The sequence below is a fragment of the Podarcis erhardii genome, assembly GCF_964252035.2.
Source record: "Podarcis erhardii genome assembly, chromosome: 1".
Taxonomy (NCBI): domain Eukaryota; kingdom Metazoa; phylum Chordata; class Lepidosauria; order Squamata; family Lacertidae; genus Podarcis; species Podarcis erhardii.
The window spans coordinates 135677888-135683887 of NC_138497.1; positions in this window are offsets into that span (position 1 = coordinate 135677888).

A 6000-nucleotide genomic window follows, 5' to 3' on the forward strand; every position below is an offset into this window, starting at 1 on the left:
AGAATGTTGGACTGAGACCTGACAGACCCGGGTTCAAATCCCCGCTGAGCCGTGAAGTTCATTATGTGACCTGGGGCAGTCACTGTCTCAACCTACCATATACCTTGCAGGAGAAAACGGGGAAAGAGGAGAATCGTGTGTGCCACTTTGAGCTCCTTGGAGGAAAGCTGGGATATATTTATTCCTATTTATGGAAAAACTTGAGGTCATCGCACAGCCCTCACTGGAGAATCTGTAATGTCACATCACAATCGACGCAGCAGGTTTTAAACAACTGAAGGGGGAATTACCATTTTAAACCAGAAGCAGTTTAACCACTACAATGAATGAGGTGATGTTGAGAGGAGGAAAGTGGCAGTTTAAAACAAGATTTGTATCTAGTGAGAAGGAAGTTTGGGAAACACTCTGTTGTGTTAGCGTTTTGGTGTTGTATCCATCTCTGCTCTTTGTTCAAACTGGTTGGTTTTTCAGAGGGCATAACTGAGCCTGGTCTAAATTTGAAATGGAATCATCCCACCACTTTTTATGCCCAACTTTTCTTTCACACAAAAGCTCAACAGCTGTTCTGAAGCGAAGAGAAAAGTAAAAGCAAAGCAAGCATTCTCCTACACAAACACACACAGAGAGACAGAAAAAAGCAGGCAGGCCATCTGCCACACCTGAACAATGCCTGTTCCCCGTCTAAAACACCCCTCTAGATTTTCCAGGTGTTGTTGATGGGCTTGTGGAAAGGACCAGCAACCATAGTGAAAGCAAAGATGACAAGATGCTGTGGATAATCCCGTGTTTACTCTCTCTAAAGTTCTGTGTATTTTGTACAAAACAACAGGTAACAAAAACTTAAGAAATGCTTATAGAATTGTTAGTCTATTTTTTTAAAAAAAAAAAATCTAATATAAATGCTGCAGCGCTACAAAAACATGCAGATTTCTCTTCCATTTGTCTGGTTTATTTTTTACACAGCATTTTAGTTGTTGGAAGTTTATCATAATTTATTATTGTTAGAGACTTCAGATTCTGTAAATTCAGAATCTAGACCAGAATGGAAAAATCCAGGCAGCAATATTTTTTATTGACTTTGGTTTATTTGTCAGACAAGCAAAGCAAAGTGGGTACATTCAGCAAAAATGAGAGAATGCCCACGAACACCAGGGGCAGACAACTTTTATACCTTTTGGCAAAAGCACAGTTCAGCCCTTGACCCACCCCTTACACATTCCTGCTCAACCAATTAAAGAATTGATGGTGGCCCTTCGGTTCCAGGCTGCATTATCCGCAAGGTGGTGCTGTAAGCTTATAAACCTCTTGACCTACATACCCTTCCTAGTAAAGCCGCATTGACCATCTGTTAGACTTGTGGCGAGCTACCTTCTCCTGTTGCTCATTTGTGGTGGGCTACATCTTCCTGTTGTTCGCTCTATTCTCGGTCTGTTTACTGGAATTGGGTCAGCAGCTAGAGCAGGTGTGAAGTGCTCAGACCACATTTGCTGCATTTGCAAAGAATGCTTTTGCAAACAGAAGAGAGATAGCTTTTAGCTTTTTAGTTTGCTTTCTAAGATGGCTTTCAGCTTATAAAATGGCTCCAGCCTGGCTCTCCAAAGTGGACCCAGGTGGACCCCTGGTCCTCACTCCTTCATTCCCCCCTTTCCATCACGAAAATGCTGACCAATTCCGGTTCATCATTTTCGTTTTGATGGATCAATAGGTACCACATCATAGAGAGCCAGATGGGAAAAGTTGGCATGGGAGGCCAGGGGACTCTTTCCCGCTTTGGCCAATGCCAGCAAAAATACATGAACATCCAAAGAAAGAGGGCAGTACATACCACTCCTACCCACCAACCTCAATATTTCCATAGTTCCTCCCACCAATACTCGGGGTCATTCCTAATATTCTTTTACTGCTGAAGGGCCCACTGATATTCATATTCAATTATTTGCTGGGTCTCAGGGGTGACTCTCCACCTTATTTCGGAAGCTCCTACCACTTGGATCAACTTCCCAACCATTCCCGGTGGGTGGAGACCCCTGTGGTCTCCTGGGAGAGCACTATATCCAAAAGGGGCTTCTTCTTCCACGTAAATGATGTTGCACCCACAAGAATATATCCACCCCTGCAATGGCCTGACACACGGGGTGACTATATCAAGGGGTTCTGGTCCCAATACCAAAAGTCCTAGTGGTGCCTCTAAATTTGCTGGAGAGCAAGTCTCTACGCTGGGGATGCTGCCCTCGGGCACCCCTCCCATCCAATTCTTCTGGAACTAGGTGCCCTGTCTATTGGGTGGCAACCCTTATGCAGCCACAAAAATACCCTGCCACATTCAAGGGTATTAGGTGTGGAGTTACCAGGCCCAGTAGTTCAGGCAGTATTCTGGGATTTTGGGAGACTCGAGCCACCACGATAGTCACAGGTGGGGCTGCAGAATTTACAGACACCTGTTCAGCAATTTTAATGTGCACCTGATTCAGACACCCTCCCATGCAACACCTGGAGTAAGATTTTGGCCTGGTTTATCAAATGGGGTTGGTATGGTTCGGTAGGGTCAGGGCAATAAGACATAGAGCAAATCAATACAGAAAATAAGAGAGAAAAGATAAAGTCTTTGTGACTGTCCTTGTGATGAGTAGTCGCAGGATCTCGTTGCCCGTGGCTCAACGCATTCCCGGTAGCGTCAAACACAAGGTGATGATCAGCTTCAGAGGGTCAGCAGGATTTCAGACGCGTGTGATGTACCCAGGGGATCACCTCGGCTACTTTCACTGCAGTTGGGGATGAGGGGGTCGCCAGACGCTGTCACCCAGAGGAACTGGTGAACCGGCTCAGTGAGACTGCCGCGGGACTGCACGATGTACGCTCGAGGGAATACCTGGAAAGGAAGCAAACACACACACGACAAACAAAGGGATTGCACTTGTCCTTGGGTGATGTGATTTTTTTCATCTGCCCCAAACTGGCGGGGATGTCTCGGACGAAAGGAGGTGGCCTGCCATATAAAAGCTCAAAGGGTGATAGTCTCTTGGTTGGTGCACAGGACACAGTTTTGGGATATAGCAGCAGTTAGTTATAGCAACAGTTAGTTGTAGCAGCAGTTAGTTGAGATAGGTTGGTGATGTAGAATATTCTCCCAAGGTGTGCTTTAGCAGCTGGGCTTCCCAAATGGGTGGATTCGTGGTAATTCTTCACAATCACGCTGGCCAGATGCTGGGGCACCAAAAACACGGCTGTCTGGTCCTTCCTGGAGCGTTGCTCCTTCTTGGCTGGCCCACTGCCGTTCATCAAGGGTGTAACGCGGTTCCACATCATCTGGAGTGAGTTCTGGGATTATTCTTTTGGCATAGCAGGCATTTCCTGGAAATCTGGGCTGCCAGTTGATAAAGGTTGGCTATATAGACATACTTTTCCAGCTGCTTGGTTGTGGCATCTGGCCTCATGTGGGTGGACTCATAGTATCTGGTTTGTTAGCAGTGCTTAAGATCCCTTCTGGGACCACTGCTCCAATAACTGAGGCTGGGGCTGGTTCCAGGGCTGCTTCCTTGGCCACTCTGTCTGCCAATCGATTTCCCTTGGCCACTTCTCCTGGTCCAGTCTTGTGTCCATAATCTCAATGCAATCGTGTGTCTGCTCCTCACCTTCTCCTACCGGCAACAGGGTAGCTGGGTTGAGGGCGGTGGTGACCATGTCCCGACCTCTGCTATGGCCTTTGCAGTGCATCACATCAATCTCTTTGGGGGCCCATACAGCTTCTAGTAACGTCTCAACTTCTGGACCGTATTTCAGAGCTTTCCCGGCTCTTTCCATAGGGCGCCATGCGCATGCAGGGTTAAGAAGGCATATTTAGAATCAGTATAGATGTTAGCCTTGCATCCAGCTGCCAATTGCATGGCAATGCCTTTCGCTGTTGGACTTCACCTCAAAGGACAAATAACTCTTGGAGACTTTGGCCTCCTCAGAACTCTTGGAATGGCTTGCCTGGCCTGCACCCCCACTTTTGGGTGCTCTATTGCCTGAGGAACAGCTTGCCACTGCCTTTTCAGCCTTTCTCCAACACACAGTCCATCACACAGATGCATTGAACCATAGAAACAACTTCCCAAAGCAACCTCAGCCCCCTCTGGGCTTGGTACTCAGCCCCCTCTGGGCTTGGTACTCTTTCTGGGCATCCTCTAGGCCCCTCTGGTCTGGCTTCTACTGCGGCCTGACATGCCGTCTTCACTGCTTGCCACACAACCCACGGCTGCTCAAGAGCATCAACCACGTCTGCTTCACAAGCCTCCACTGCGCCTGTAAACTTCTTAATGGGCTGGGCAAAGCCTGTTTCAGCCTGTGTACTTTCCCATAGCTGCTTTTCTGCCAGTCAGTAATACATGCATTTTGACCAGACTTCCCAATTGGCTCCATGCAGCCTTTTACAGGGGTAATTCTTATGGCCTTGCTGTTGCTGAGCAGGCATCTTCCTCCCCCTTGGCTGCGGGTCTCTGAATGGCTACGGCGGACCCCTCGGATCCCTGTGCTGTGAGCCATTGCCGTGCCTAACACTGCTGCCTTTTCTTTCCTCCACTGCTTTTTTTCCCTCTTCTCAGTCTCTCCTCTTTGTTCAAACACCTTCTGGGCGATGGCCATGATCTGAGATCTGCACATGCCCTGGAACTCAGGCTGTTTTTGGATTTTGGTTCTAATGTCCTTTGCACATTGTCCTATGATAGGTACTTAGAGCATTGCGATTGTCCACATTATTTGGGTCCCACTGTGGGTTGGTTAAGGGATATCGTTGAGGCCACTCTGCCTCCTGAACCTGCTGTTCTTTTAGGTGTTCTAAAGCCTGTGTATTCTCCTCCTTTCCTCTGAAGTAAAGAGAGTGTTCAGCAATTGCTGACAGTCTGTCCAGGTAGGCTCATGTGCTGCAAATATAGAGGATAGCAAGTCCACAATTGCCTGGGGCTTCTCAGCAAACGCAGGGGTGTGGGTCTTCCAATTCATCAAATCAGTGGTGGTGAGGGGGACATATTGAAGGGTGAATGTCCTAGGCTGCGGTGGCGGGGCAGGTGGGGCAGAGACATTGTGAGCACCGTCTTGCCCTGCCGGAGGTGCAGGGGGTGGAGGTGGTGGATTGTCAAAAACCACGCGAAGGGGGGTCAGGACTGCTGTCCCTGCCTCTACACTGGACGTGGGCTGATTGGATCTGCACTGTTTTAGGTACTTTCAAAAGGCTTTTTCTCGACCCCTGTGATAAGCGTCTGCAGCATCTCGATACATAGTGGTCGAACTTCTGTATTTGCTCATCTTTTTCCTCAATTCTGTAAGACTGGGGTATAATTCATCCAGGACCTGGTCACTGGGCTCTGCCTTGTGTACTTCTGGGCTGGCTGGCAGCCCCCCCCCTTTCCTGCTTCGGCTCCTGGGGCCGCATATCGGGGCAGCGGTGGAGCTTTGAGGATATGGGGCTGTCCCTGTCCTCCCAAGGGGGCCACCACGGCACTTTTGCCTCGGATCCCTGGTAAATGGGCTTCTTGAGGCGTTTTCCTGCCTGTGCTCCTTTAATTTCATTGAGCAGTCTTATATTTCTTCAGCCAGGGGGGTGGGGGGGGTTCTCTATTATCACGTAAACCTCTAGAACTTCATCCATGTTCACAAACTCATCCAAGTTAAATGGAGAAAGTTCTTCCTCTTTTTTTTTTTTTTTTTAGTTTTATGCAGTTTTTTTTTTTTAACTTCTAGTAGCTCTGCCAGCAGACACCTGACCTTGGCTGCTCACACCCTGTGGTCAGCTTCAGGTGTCCGGCTTGCTTCTTCATCTGTTCCCTCATCCTTTTTCTGTGGCAACTAACTTGTCAACTGTGGTGGCCACAAAGATGCAGGTCTTCTCTTGAGGCTCCTCTGCCTAAGCCTCAAACCAGGGGTCTGTTACAGTGTTCTCTGAGACACACCTGAGCTCTGAGCCATCCAGCTGGTGCCTGATTAAGAACACCAATTAAATTGTCCTCCCTGTCTCAACTGTAA